Source organism: Ceratotherium simum, chromosome 1 (genome assembly GCF_057802395.1).
Source record: "Ceratotherium simum simum isolate JZ-2026a chromosome 1, ASM5780239v1, whole genome shotgun sequence".
Classification (NCBI taxonomy): domain Eukaryota; kingdom Metazoa; phylum Chordata; class Mammalia; order Perissodactyla; family Rhinocerotidae; genus Ceratotherium; species Ceratotherium simum.
This window is the reverse complement of record NC_141900.1, coordinates 62,302,102-62,317,400: the sequence shown is the minus strand read 5'-3', so window position 1 is coordinate 62,317,400 and position 15,299 is coordinate 62,302,102. Positions and strand designations below refer to the sequence as shown.

Below are 15,299 nucleotides of genomic sequence, written 5' to 3'. Positions count from 1 at the left end.
CGTGTGGGCCTCCTAGGCGTCAGCATCCTTCAGCAGGAGCCTCGATGGATGGATGAGGGGGATTCCAGTCCTTCCTGGCTCCCCGGAAACAGGAGCAAAAGGCCCCAAAGAGCAGAGGCAGGTTGGGAGCGTGGGGGTCAGAGTGTCAGGGTCGCAGGTACAAAATGCTGGGAACCCCCTGACCGAGGGAAGGAGTGTCGGACAGTTTTTCATGCTAGTCTGTTCTGCTCCCTCTCGCTTTAGCCCAAAAGCCCTGAAAGGGGTGCTTTCCCCGCCCTGTTCATCTACCGGGGAATTTGCATGCAGTTAAAAGGCGCAGGGTTTGGAAAAAATAAATTCTTTATTTGGAGCTTTCAGGACACAGAAAAAGCCCCCAACTGTGTGGAGCCGAGACCTCACCCTTGCATGCCTGCTTGCTTTGGGGTGTCTGCACTACCCCCTTTCTCCTCACTCCTGTGAAGTTGTCATGAGGTCACAGAATGAGAGGTGATGGCTGGCTGGGTGGGCCTGCTCCCTAAGATAGGACCACACTGGGTGATGAGGGCTCTGGAGCGGCCCAGGCCCAGGGTGTGCCGCCTCTCGGGAGAACTTGGCATCTTCTCAACCTCTCAGCACCCTTCAGGGTCACCCCACACACATCCCAGGTACCCTCTAGCTGAGCTCCAGGGTACATTTGTGTCCCAGACAGTTGCTGACTGTGGATTCAAGTTCAAGTGGGGTGAAGGAAAGTCTCCAGCTAAGTCTTTTCTCTGGCAATCAGCAGAGTATTTACTCAAGGCCAGATTTCAAGTCTCAAGTCTCAAGGTGACTAACATATTTTGTTCTCATGGAATGCCTTTCATTTGAGAAGCCCCAGACACTTTCTGTGTCAGCCCTAAATGCCACCCCCAGATATCCTCCAGCTTTTGGAAGCATTTTCTTCCACATAAGCACTTAAACCCACTTACAGGGTTCCAGATCTGGGTTTCTGGTTCAAGGCTCTGTTGTCTTCTATTGACTTTCTTTATTAAGACATTTTTATTCACTGGCTCCTCAGAGATGAATACCAAGCAGGGTGTTCTTGGAACTTTGTTTTTCAAAGCCTGGATAACACCAGGAAAGTCGATCAATAATTGCGTATCATCCCCATAAAGCACTATGGGTGGCATTGTCACAAAGCAACAAGTGATTATATACCGAGAGAACATATAGACAGTGCTCTGGAAATTGAGAGCTGGGCTCTGGTTAAACTTTTTAAGGCAGCAACTAATATATAAACAACTGGAGCAATAGAAAATACTGGTGTCTGCAAATCTGAATTTTTCCACTAATAGATTTATCAAGTGACATTCCCTAAGTGAGTCTGTGAGTTTTGGAAATCTACATGTTGGTTCAATGAGCATTCATGAAGCACGTCCATAAGTGCACTGTGCCAGATTCATTCATTCGACAGTTTTTTATCTAGCATCCTCTATGTGCTGGAGATACAGTGACTAACCAGATGGACACCGTCCCTCATAGCCAAATGCTGGGCCTCAGAGATGAATCAGACAGAAGTCCTAGCCTAGCCCGCCCTCTCCTTGATCGTGATCAGTGCTTACAATGTGACCAGTGCTGTTCTCAACACCACATGTGCATTACCTCATTGAATCCTCACAGCACTGACCTATGAGGTCAGTGTTACTGTTATCTGCATTTTACAGAGAAAAACACTGGAGCACAGAAGGGTGGGGTGATTTGTTCAAAGCTAGTGATTGGAACCAGGTAGCCTGGTTTTAGAGTCTTGGCCCTTCACTGCCACCATCAATCAATGTGAAGGGAGAATTTAGGAAAGGAAAAAACTCAAGTGCCACCTCCTCTGAGAGAGGGAGGGATAAATTACCATGGGAATTCCCAGCGGGGAGAGAGGAGCTGAGGGGAAGAGCAGGGTGAGGTGGGGCCCCTGCCCTCCCCCCGTTCTGACAGGCATCAGTCAGAACTGCTGGTGGATGGGGTGAGACTCTTGGCTGCTGAGGGGGCTACTCTAACCAGAAGTAAACAAAAGAAGCATTCGCCTCTGTGCCAGGAGACCTGGGATCCAGTTGTGGTTGATCCAGAAAAATCTCTGCCCTGCCCAGGGCTTCAGTTTCCTCATCTCCAAAATGAGAGCATTGGACAATGTTCTACTCCATTCCAAAAGTCCATGTTTCAGCAGAGAAGGGAGGGGCTGGCTCTGCATGCATTCTCAACGGCTTTCTTGACCAGAAGAAGGAGATGCTTGGGTCTGAGTGGTATGGAGTCAGACATTTGACTTCCCAGAAGGCCCAGGCAGACTTCAAGGAAGTCTGCACTCCGTCATCTTCCACTCCTGAGGGCTTACGTCAGCTCTGTCTGCATTGCTTCCTTTGTAGGCACGGCAGCAGTGTCTGTATCTGGAGATCAAACTCTATGGTACTTGCACAAGAGAGAAAGAGAGAAAAGGGGGAGGAGGGAGAGAGGGAAAAAGACAGAGAGGAGATATTGAGAGAGACTGATTTTTGTATCTGCTTTGAAATTTGGAGGGATTAAGTGCTTTCAGATACTTAAAGTGAGTGTTAATGGAGCTTAAAGATTCAAATAATGATTGTAGCCTCATCCATCTGCTAAATTTTCTCCAGAGGGGGCTGTTAGTAGTTTTCTGGTCTGGCAGAAGCATACGGGATTGGGCTTGTTTCCCAGGTTAAGAAGTTGAAAACAAAACAAGAAAAATAAATAGACCAAAAAAAAGTACACGAGATAAGGTTCTATGGAGACCCATTAAGGAATGGTGGCTTGAGTTTATCTAGTTTCCGAAGCCTGGAAGCATAATTAGAGCTAATGTTTTTGTGGATTCTGTAGTAGGAAGTAGGACCCAGTTTGAGTTGACCCATCGTGTGTATTCTCTGTGCAGCTCTATCAATGTTGTATAAAAATGTGCTTGGTGTTAGCTTCCTGTTGGATTGCTGGTGGGCTGGGTTAGTCCACCCACCTCATCGTGGGGCAACTTGAAGAATGGCGGAGCCGTGCTGTTCACATCATCGCTTTGGATCCCTGAATATCCAAGTGGTTCACGTCAACAAACACGGTATAATTTTCTTCATCATTGTGAAATTGGTCTAAGGAGGCTGTGGATCCCATTCACCAAAATGAATCTTATTCAAGAGAAAAGTAGTTTCCTGGAGGAGAATCCAGATACAATCTTCAACGTTCGTGGTCATGTGTGTTCAAGTGTTGCTGGGGTTTACAGCCAGGTTGGTGGAGCCTACCCTATCGACATTTTGCAATCTGGGTAATACCATCTCTGAGGTAGGCAGGTACCTGTTTGTGGTAGGCAGGGAATGATGGCTTTATTTTACCTTGTCTCACATCTGAATTCAATAAATAAATATCAATTATCAATTCCGATTGTCTAGGACTATGGTAGACAGAATGTTTTAGAAACCCTATTGTGCATGGCTGGTTGTGGCTTGGCCAGAGATGGTATTTGCTGGTTAAGACCTTAGTGGTAGGATGTGCTTTCAACAGAAGGGGAGAAAGAATCCAGAATGGTTTCCTTGCTAATGATAACCATTTGGGTGGGGAGCAGATATTAGTGGGAAAGTGTGAGGTCCTTTTGGCATCATCCACCAAAATTAAAACATCAGTCAGGGTCAGAGTGTCACACAGAAGGCACTTGAGTCAATATTGGTTTGAAGTGTTCAGAGGCTTGTGTTACATGAAAGGAAGGGGAAATACAAGACAAAGGAAATGAAATACTTGGTAATCATGGAGCATTTCTTCAATATGGTATTGCTTGAGTCCCAAGATTTTAAAAATCTGCTTGAAAGTCAGTTTTGCTGCCTCTTTTGCTCTGTATTTTTTTTTTTTGTGGGAACTCACTTTTCGCTTTAGATTCCTTGTTTCAAACGAGGCTTTGTGGCAATATCCATGGGTTGACAGCCTCCTACTGAATTGAAGACAAAATAAAACTGTTCCCACCCACCATCCCATCAGCTTGATTGCAATGTTTCACCAAACGTGAAGAGCTTTTCATTTCTTTACAGGAGAGAGTCGTAACATCATCTGAGTTTGGGTTTTAGTGAACCGCCATTCAGTTCAACGGGGATTGACCATGTTTGCTCTCCGAGTGCAAAGTCAAAGTTCCCCAGAACTAGGTGATTGCTGTACCTGCCTCAAGGTGTCCTAAGATGCCCTGATGATTAAAAAGGCCCTAAAATAACTTTAAATTATACAAGTCTATATCCTTTTTATAAAAAATCAAGACATTACAAATAATGTAATGGTTTCATCATGGTTCCTACTGAGGATTCTGACAGAAGTGATGACAGTGGCCTGGGCTGAGATGGCCGTGGTTCTGGTGCAGGGGCACATAGCTGGGTGGAGGGAGACGACAAGATCTGGACCCACAACAAGCACGTGCAGCCACCTCACTACAAATCGAGAGTATGCATGGCTTAGTGGGCCTTTTTTTCTTTTTAATACATTTGCATTTTCTTTTATAGATTACTTCTAAGTCAGAGGTAGGCAGAGAATGATGCTTTAACTTATCTGAACTCTTAATTCAATAAATAAAGTGAGTTTTATGGTATCTGAAAAAAAAATTGTGGTGGCTTCTCTTTACCACAAGTGGTCCTTTGATGTCGTGGGTTTCTGTCCTGTAGAAACTGCTGTCTTGTGAAGGAAGGGAGAGGGCTGTGGGAAGCACCCAGGGCCAGACTCTTTAACAGTTCCTGCTCTGCCTCCAATCAGCTATCTGACAACTCACTTGGTCCCTCTGGGCCTCAGTTTCCTAGTATGCTGAATGCTTTTCTTGTCCAGAATTACGGTATCTGTCAGAATGGGCTAGGTGGTGCTGCAGTGACAGATAACTCTAAAATTTCAGTAGTTCAAACAACAAAGGTTGATTTCTTGCTCACACTCTATGTCCGTCTCAGGTTAGCAGGAGGCTCTCCTCATTGTTATTTGTGGGCCTGGGCAGACGGAGCAGCCACCACCTTGAATGTTGCTGGTCACAGTGCCAGAGGAAAAAGAGAGTTGCACACTGATAATTATGCCTTGATGCTGAAAGCTTCCTGCCCAGAGTAACTCATTCCACTTCTGCTTACATTTCATGAGTCAAAGCAAGTAACTTCAAGGGGGTGGGGAAGTGTAATCCTACCTGGTACCCAGGAGGAGAATCCAAACTATTTAATGAGCAGCATACCTCAATCACACGTGTTGTTTTTCAAGGAAGGGGTAGGAAAGCGTGCAGACACTGTCCAATGGTTCATAAAGTCATATCCTGTAAGCCAATCTTTCTCTCTCTAGAAAATCATTGACCTTTTCCCATGGCCTCCAAGGTTCCAGAGAGCAGCAGCCTGTTTGGGAACTCACATCTTGAGAAATGAACAGACTTGGGGAGGGTGGGTCAGGATAGAAGCAGAGGCTGACGGCCCTGGGCCAGCACCTGGGTGCCGCATAGCTGGCTTGGTTTTGTTTGTGTTTGTATTTGTCTCCAGCCTATATGCTGAAAGCGTTGGTGGCAGAAATACTTGAAGAATGGCCTGACTCCATAGGGGTCACGGGGTTGTAATTCTAAGTTAACATCTGATACATTGTTAAAGAATGTTTTAAGGCATAGGACTCAGATCTGTTAGGAATCTCATGTGCTGATATTGCAACACCAATTCGCAAAAAGCTGTGTCATTTATTTATATATATATATATATATATATATATATATATATACACACACACACACACACACACACACACAAAAGAGTGAATAATGATTCCCAATAATTGGGTGTCTAAGAAAAGAGTAAAACCGTGATGCCAGTGTGGATGACAGGAAATGATTTTCTTGGGGTTTCTGTTCTTGATCTAGCCCGGCTGTCAGTTGGGATGGAGACCAAACTCGGTCTGCTCATCCTGGGAGTTGACGTTCATATTCACACTGTGGGCGGGGTGACCTCTGTGCTCAGGCTCTGCTGGACGATTTTGCACAGTAAGAAGCCACTGCTGAATGGACGTGTTTGCTAGTGTCTTTCAGGGCACAGGGGCACACTGAGGTTACCTCTGCTCATGGGGTTTATTATTAGGATACATGAGACAAGGGATGGCATGCCTGGGTGGCCGTGGAGACTGTGTCCCTCAGCAGTGGGCAGCCTGGACCCACCACTCATGTGCTATGGGTTATTGGGACTCAGCGTCTCCATGGGTGTCTCAGATTCAAACTCCCTAAGAGAGAGGGGCTCTAACCCCTTCTCCCTGTCACCTTCCACTGCAAAGGGCGCCAGTGGGGCCCAGGGAAGTCTTCGGGAGAGCAACAGACTGCCCTGGCTCTCTCCGTTCATTTCTCATTCCACGTGCTTACCACACCTGTAATCCCTTGTTCTGTGTCCATCTGCTCTGCTGGATCATAAGCTCTGTGAGGGTGGGGAGCTGCTTCACCTCTGTGTGCCTCAGTTTCTTCATTTGTAAATTGCCCGTAACAATGACCTCTGCCACCTACATTGTCCTGAGGATTGAATGAGATAAGAGTAAAGATTAAATGAGGTGAGGATTACTGAGTATTTACTGTGTGCCAGCCCTGCTCTGGGCACTTGGTGAATATTAACTCAGCCCTTACAGCAACACTTGGAGGTAGAGACTCTCACTTGGAGGAAACCGAGGCACAGAGAGGATGGCTAACCTGCTAACGAGTGATGGAGTCTGGATTCACACTCAGCCCGGCTGACTCCAGAGACCCCACCCAGCCCTGTGTTATCCCGCCTCTTACAGTGAGTGGAGGCATTTGATCGATGCTGGCCCCCTAGTAAAGCACCTACTCTGTGTTAGTGATGGTCATTCTGTGCCCTGCTGGGGCCCCCCACACAGTACAGAGCTTGACCTTGGCTCTCTGGAGAAGGATGCATGAGGCCTCAGCATCCTGGAGTCTTTGCAGCATCCCCACACTGGCCCACCCCCGGCAGCCCTTCCTCTGGTCCGGTTGATGATAGCATGTTGTTGTGTGACTGGCAGCTGGTGGAGGCTGCTGGGCAAGGCATCCAGATGTGCCCTGGCAGTTCAGGCAGGCAGGGCCCGGCCACGGAAGGGGCTACCATTTGTCATCATCTTTAATCCTGTTTGGCATGTGGAATTTCTCAGGTAATGAGACTTAAAAGAGCAGAGAGTGGTGGGTGGCTCTTACTCTTCTTTATAAAATAAAAACCAGATAAGCAAAGCATCCATCCGAAACCAGCTTCTGCCCTCAAAAGAGGGCCTTGGTGGTTACAAAGAAACATGAGATCATGGTAAAGGTACACAAATACACCTGTATTCCCTTGTTCTGTGTCCATCTGCTCTGCTGGATCATAAGCTCTGTGAGGGTGGGGAGCTGCTTCACCTCTGTGTGCCTCAGTTTCTTCATTTGTAAATTGCCCGTAACAATGACCTCTGCCACCTACATTTGCTTTGTTTCCTCCGCTATCAGCCTCTTCCTTTCCTTCTGTTATTTTGTTTTCTTTGCATTTGGTGATCTGGTAGGTTCCCGTTGGCCACACTGTCTGTCTTGTCTGTAAGCCCCCGGAGGGCAGGGGTGCAGTTGGCTTTATTCGCTCTATGTCCCATACGCTCTATGTCCCAAATACATATAGCGTGATGCCAAATGTGTGAAAGATCCGTTTAGGCCTAGCGGCTCATGGAGAAAAGCAGACAGGGAATACTCCAAAATGCTAGTAGTGGGTGATAGGCGACTTGTTTTTTTCTCTAAACTTTCTTTTTTGCATTTCTCAAATTTTCCATAGTGAGCAGGCATGCTTTTGTACTTGGGGAAAGTTATTAAAATATAGAAAGGAACATCTATGAAGATGGAGAACATCTTTGTACAATGTTTTTTGTCTTAGCATCTCAGTTACAAGGAATGCACATTTCCTTTCAGGGTCCCCTGGGATAGTGGAAAGGAAAGAAAGAAGCAGGCCTAGGATAAATCCCTCTTTAGAAAATGAAACTGAGTATGGTTGGGGGGGGATGTGTGTGTGTGGTTTCTCTGGGGCCTGCCCGTGATTCTGGGACAGAGACAGGAGTAGAAGTCAGTCTGTGCTGGGGAGGCCCCGTTGCTCTCCAGAGGCAGGACTCCTTTCTCTGAGGTGTCCCGGCGACCTCATAGTGTGCATTCTGACAGCAGATTGGCCACAAGGCCTGTCTAATCCCGTGGCCTCACTTGTCTTCCCCAGACTTTTGGCTCACACAGACCTCCCTCTGTTCTAGAGGTCCAAGTTCACCTCATTCAGAAGTCTTTGCTTTGTTTCCTCCGCTATCAGCCTCTTCCTTTCCTTCTGTTATTTTGTTTTCTTTGCATTTGGTGATCTGGTAGGTTCCCGTTGGCCACACTGTCTGTCTTGTCTGTAAGCCCCCGGAGGGCAGGGGTGCAGTTGGCTTTATTCGCTCTATGTCCCATATGCTCCATAAATGCAGGAAGGGTGAAAATGAACAAATGAATGAACTCGAGGTCCTCCGCGCTCCCGGGGGCCTCTCCCCTTTGCTGTGCTCTCCTCCAGCTGAGAAGGCTCCACCCATGACACTTTTGCACTAAGACTGCCTTGAAGTAGTGCACTCCTGGAAGGTGTGGCTTTCTACCACTGCAGGCCCACTTCCCCTCCTGCTTCTGGTGGCTGGCCAGCAGAGGAGAATGTGGTGGCAGCCAGAGAACACAGGGACCTACGCTGCCCGAATGCTTGTTCTCATCTGCTTGTTGTTCTACACAAGTAAGCTAGTAGGATACAGACCTGGTCAACAGTACTGGCTGATGCAAGCTCCAAAACCAGTCAGAGTCTGCAGCAGCGTTTCTGATGATTAAACCCAAGCACCAAAATTATGGTTTGGGATGGGCTAAAATATTTACTCTTTTTCTCATTTTATAAATGAAATAGGCCTTATCAAAGATAATTTGAAATATGCCCCCCAAAATCTAAGTAATATAAATCGCCTGTAATCCCACTACTCAGAAATAATCACAATTAATGTTTTGGTGCATTTCCTTCTGATCTTTTTTTCTTAGTGTGTATGTGTATTTATATGAATATGTATAATGTATGTGTGCGTATATGTGTATAGAAACTGCTTGAACAGATTAGAATACTATCCATGTGATGAAATTTCCTGTATCCTTTCAAAACCTTTTCAAAGAATATTTATGACTAAGAGTAAATATCCATGGTAAAATAATAAATTAAAAGCATGATACAAAATGATAGACTTAATTTTTATTTTTCTCTTCTAGTATATACATATAAGGCTATAGATTTGATTTCTTTAATCATATCTCACAAATTTTGATATGTTGTATTTTCGTTATCATGCAGTTCAAAATATTTTCTAATTTCCATTTTTATTTCTTCTTTGACCTATGGGTTTGGGGATTTTCTAGATATTTTTAAATTTTTTACTTCTAGCTTAATTCCATCATAGTCAGAGAATATATTCTGAATGATTTCAGCCCATTAAAATTTGTTAAAAACTTGCTTTATGGTCTAGAATATGGTCAGTTTTGACAAACGTTCCACGAGCACTTAAAATGCTATTGCTGTTAGGTGTAGTGTTCTACAGACGTCAATTAAGAAACTTGTTAATTGTTTTGTTCGGATTCTTCATATTCTTACTGGATTTTTTGTTTGTTTGTTTGTTTTTGTGAGGAAGATTAGCCCTGAGCAAACATCCATGCCAATCCACCTGTTTTTGCTGAGGAAGACTGGCCCTGAGCTAACATCCATGCCCATTTTCCTCTACTTTATTTGGGACGCCACCATAGCATGGCCTGACAAGCAGTGCATTGGTGCGCGCCTGGGATCCGAACCCGGGCCACCAGCAGCCGAGTGCACTCACCCAACTGCTACGCTACGGGGCCGACCCCCTGGGTTTTTTTTTTTTGGATCTGTTTGTTCTTTCAGATATTTTGAGAAGTGTATTAAAGTCCCCCACTCTGACTGTGGATTTGTCTATTTCTCCTTTTATGTCTGTCAATTTTTGCTTTATATATTTTGAAAATATGTTACTAGGTGCATACAAATTAAAATTTTTGTATCGTCCTTTAGAATTGATCATTTTATCATTATGAAATGTTCCTCTGCCTCTAGTAACATTTCTTCCCTTAAATTCTACTTTAATTTTAATAGAGCTATGCCAGCTCTCTTTTGGTTAGTGTGTACCTAGTATTTCTTTTCCCATTTGGGGGAATGAATAAATGAATGAATGAGTTAAACTGTCATTTTATTTAAGATGTGTCTCTTTAAGGCGCATGTAGTTTTTTCTGTCAAATCTGCCAATCTACGTTTTATAATTGGTGTTATTTAGTCCATTTATATTTAATTGAATTGCAAATATACAGGAGTCCCCCCTTATCCGTGGTTTCAATTACCTCTATCAACAGGGGTCCTAAAATATTAAATGAAAAATTCCAGAAATAAACAGTTTGCGGGTTTTAAATTGTAAGCCCTTCTGAGTAGCATGATGAAATCTCGTGCAGTCCTGCTCCCTCCTACCCAGGACGTGAATTGTCTCTTCCTCCAGCATATCCACTCTGTGTATGCTACCTGCCCATTAGTCACTGAGTAGCCGTCTGGGTCATCAGATTGCCTGTCTCGGTGTTGCAGTGTTGTTTGTGTGCAAGTAACCCTTATTTTACTGAATAATGTCCCCAAAATGCAAGAGTAGTGATTCTGGCAATTCGGATATGCCAAAAAAAAGCCATAAAGTGCTTCCTGTAAGTGAAAAGATGAAAGTTCTCGACTTAAGGAAAGAAAAAAAATCATATGCTGAGGTTGCTAAGATTTATGGTAAGAATGAACATTCTATCCGTGAAATTGTGAAGAAGGAAAAAGAAATTCATGATAGTTTTGCTGTCACACCTCAAATATGTATGTGTAGGAAAAAACATAGTGTATGTCGGGTTCGGTACTATCCGCGGTTTCAGGCATCCACAGGGGGTCTTGGCACGTCTCCCCCGTGGATAAGGGGGGACGACTGTGTTTGGATTGATATCTGTTGTCTAGTTTTTATTTGTCTCACCTGTTTTGTGTACCTTTCTCTCCCTGCCTTCTTTTAGAATTAAGTGTATTTATTCTTCCATTTCTTCCTTTTATTGTCTTGTATTCTTTTACTATTTTTTTAGTGGTAAACTTAGAGATTAAAACCTGACTCTTTGAATTATTGCTAATATAAAGTAATACTTTTGCCTATTGCCAGAAAATGCTTTGACCTTAGAACACTTTAACTCTGTCTACTGCCTTCCACCTTTTGTGTTATTGCTGTTACACATGTTGCTTCTACGTATATTTTAGACCCCCTAAGATATCAATATTGTTCTGTTCGGTCAATACACTTTTATATTTACCCACATATTAAAACTTTCTGCTGCTCTCATTTTGTTTTTGTCTTGGGATCATTTTTCTTCAAGCTGACAAACTCTATTTAGTATTTATTTTAGTGTAGCTAGGCTGGCAACAAAGTCTCTCAGTTTTTATTTACCTGGAAATGTATTTTGCTTTGACTTAAAAAAAATCAACTTCATCCAAGTATAATTTTATACAATAACATTCACAGATTTTAAGTGCACAAGTTGATGATTTTTGACAAACCATATATATGTATATATGTACGTGTGTATATATGTATATAGGTATCCATATATATACATACACACACACATATATGTGATATATATATATAGCACTCCAGTCAAGATAAAGAACATTTCTGTCTCCCCAGAAATTTCTCTTATTCTTTTGTGCAGTCAATTTCTCCCCTGCTCCTTTCCCCCTTCCCAGAACACCACTGCTCTGATTTCTAGATCAGACTTCTAGAGTCATATGAATGGAATCATATACTATGTCCTCTTTTGAGTCTGGTTTCCCTCACTGAGCATAATATCTGTGATACTCATTTATGTTTTATTAGTATTTCATTCTTATTTATTGTTAAATAGTGCTCTCCTGTATGAATGTACCCCAATTTGTTGATCTGTTGACCTGTAGTTGGCCTCTACGGGAGCCAAAAGCTACTCTATCATAGCTAGAAGTGGAAGCCCCTTGTTTAAAACAACCCACAAAACTATCAGAACCTCTGAATCTTTTCAGAAGGCAGATTTCTAGAATGTGAAGTTACTAAATTAAAACTTTTCACAGGCTCTTGATACATACTGTCAAATGGGTTTCCAGAAGGTTTCCACCAATGTACATTCCTACTTGTGGTGTATGAGAGTCACTGTCTCACTATACTATCAATAGCATTTTTGTATCTTATTTTTTTGTCTTTGTAAGCATACAGAGCTGCAAAATTACATCTAGCAGTTGGAAGGAATTTTACCTCAACTCTAAACCAGTAGGTCCCCTACTTATTTTCTGAGTTTGAAGAATTATCAGTGACCTCACTTTTTTAACCACTCATGTCACTGACTTTCTGAGAAAGTCAATTCAGAGTCATTCCTGGCATCACTATTTCAGAAGGAAGAGGGGACAGGGCAGGAGCTCAGTGTCTCCCTCCCCCAGCCTGCAGTGATTCCTCTAGAGCTGCACTGTCCAGTACAGTAGCCACTGGCCACGTGTGGCTATTGAGTACTTGAAAAGTGGTTGGTCCAAATTGAGGTGGGCTGTCAGTATAAAATACACACCGAATTTCAAAGCCTTAGTATGAAAAAAATGAATGTAAAATATGTCACTGATATTATATTGATTACATATTGAAATAATATATTGAATACATTGGGTTAAATGAAATATATTTTTAAAATTAATTTCATTTGTTTGTTTTTACTTTATTAAGGTGGTTATTAGAAAATTTTAAATTATACATGTGGTTTATATTTTATTTCTATTCAACAGTCTGCTTTGTAGTCTTACAGAATTCTTCTCTCTCTACTTCGTTTTTCCTTTGACTGTCTTCCCTCCCCCAATCCGTGTTTCATTTTCTTCAGAGAAGCTTCCCTGGATCTTCTCTTTGAGGCTGTGCCAAATTTATATTTAGTTTAGAAGATCAAATTGCAAGATGGGACGTGGGCACAGATTTCCATAAGGAGCGTAAGGAGGTGGATTGACCCTGGGATTCTCTTACCTGGGAACCAAACCTCTCTGAGGGCAGATCAGAAAGCCAGGAAGAAGAGGAGTGGGTGGGGGTGCCCTCTAACCCCCTAGGCTCCCAAGGGGCCCCCTCCCTCCTCGCCAACAGGCTATACCCCACTTGCCTTTGACTCCCCTGATCTTTTTGACTTCGTCTCTCTGCTTGGTTTTCCATCTTTTCTTCTTCTGTGCATCTTGTTTTCTGGCCGCCTCCCCTGGCTTGATGTTGTCTTTGGTTGTTTCTTGGAGCTTCCCCACCAGGGTCTCCAACTTCAGTCCTCACTGCTCTGAAACACTGCCCCGGGAGAGCCCACCCATTAGAGCAGGCCCAGCTCCCCAAACCTGACTGTGGCCCAACCTTGGTCTCCTGTTTGCCTGAAAGTGCAGGTCAGACCCTCTTCACCAGCCAGACCTACCCTTTAGCAGGTGAGGAAAGGATCCCCCTCAGGGCCAAGAGATCCCTGGCTCTCTTTAGTGTTTCTCGTAACCAGATGCCCATAAACTGAATTTCTCTATGGTGTCCCATGACGTAGATCTGGTCCATCCCTGGATTCTGTTTTCTCTTCTGCCATCCACATCTTGTTAAATTCCTGCTGAATTGAGCTAACTGCAAATCTGATTAAATCTCAAACCAGGGCTTTGGAAGTTACAAAACAACAGCCTTCTTGCCAGCTGGCTGACGTGTAATTCTTTGCTTAGGTGGCCATAAATCAGGAGACTTTCCTTAAGTTTCTGCCTTTGATGGCAAGAAGTGGAGATGTCTGTGGGGGTATTATGGAGAAAGGCTGGGAAGAAAAGTCACTGGTTTTGTGGGAATCACAGGCTTGGAAGAGACAGGAGCTGTGACTAAAACGAGAACCTCATTGTAGACAGATGAGGATTAGGAGAGGAGGGATGAATTGTAACACCCTCCCACGCCCTCTAAATGGAGCCATGGCATGAAGAAACACTGAATCATGAAGTGGGAAGGTAGTTCCCTTGCCAGTTCTCTCGGATTTAGGATTATCTTAAAGAGAAAGTCTCAATTTTGTGCTACAATGTCTTTAACACTTCTCAAATGCTTCTAAGAGAAAACAGGCCTTGGACCTAGAACCTTTCCAGGCAGCACTGTGGGACTCACTTATGGCTAAAAAAAACCCAACCGTGACTATGTTGCCTGAATGACTGACATTTAGAACACACTGTCCTAGAGAAAGAAGGTACAGAGAGTACTCTGAGATTCTAGAGTCCTGGATTTAAAAATTATCCTCTTGCCAATTTCATTCATTTGTTCACCATTCGTTATAGTAGAATTTTCAAAGAAACCTTTCTTTTCTTTGATTTTCCAGAAAGAAATTGGAAACTGAATATTTAAGAAGTGAATGTTGTTTTAAAATATTCTGACTTACTTCAAAAAATGATACCAGAAACTTAAAAAGGTATTATTAACCACCGACTTAAATTTAATATTATCAACTAGTATCCCTTAACAGAACCAGTTTTCTAAAGCTATGGATCCTAAAGTGGATCATAGAATTGACCACAATAGAAAAGGCTGAATTAGCATCTAATAGATTAGCACAATTTTAGTGGAATAGTAACTAACCAACCATTTTCATCCCTTTAAATTCTGTTTGGTAAGGATCTCTTGCCCTTCTGTTTCTTAGAATGTTAAATTGTACTGTCTGTCTCTTGCTCAGTCACTCAGATCATAAAAGGAAAGTTATTGTATAGGGTCCCGCTGAGCATCTTTATACAGCTTGCAGTGTTTAGCAACTTGATGGGTAACAGAAGAAGAAATGGAAGCATGTCAAAGAGCAGGAGATTCATGTGTGACCTGGTGGAAAAAAGTATTGAGAACCACTGCGCTTGAATGTTAACAGACGTGGGCTTATGAAACACACATTAATGATGCTGACAGTGTTTAGAGGTCTATGAATATTTTTTTTTTGGAGCTCTACAAAAAAATTTTAAAACTATCTTTCTGGAACGTGTGGGTTTTCCCACCTAGGTGAAGGACTAAGTGGCCAGTTCAAGGCCTTTCTACTTCCAGAATTATGATCTATTTTATATACACAAGAATGACTGGAGAAGTGGCTCAAGGATCTTATGCTATATGAAAGCAATCAGTGCAATTTGGGGGTAACTCTGATGAACCCAAGCTATTGTTTATACCCACGTAAAATAGCTTGGGCCTCTGTTCCCACCCAGACGGGAAGTTCGGCACGTGCACAAGGCTTTCCAGGACTTCCAAGGAGGTGGCATCTCCTGGTC

General features: G+C 43.2%; 1 protein-coding gene across 2 annotated transcripts in view; it reads left to right on the top strand.

Moving 5' to 3' along the window:
* NOD1 (nucleotide binding oligomerization domain containing 1) overlaps positions 1-15,299 on the top strand; it is a 57,642-nt gene that overhangs the window by 6,970 nt on the left and 35,373 nt on the right. The gene's annotated exons all lie outside the window — the stretch shown is intronic.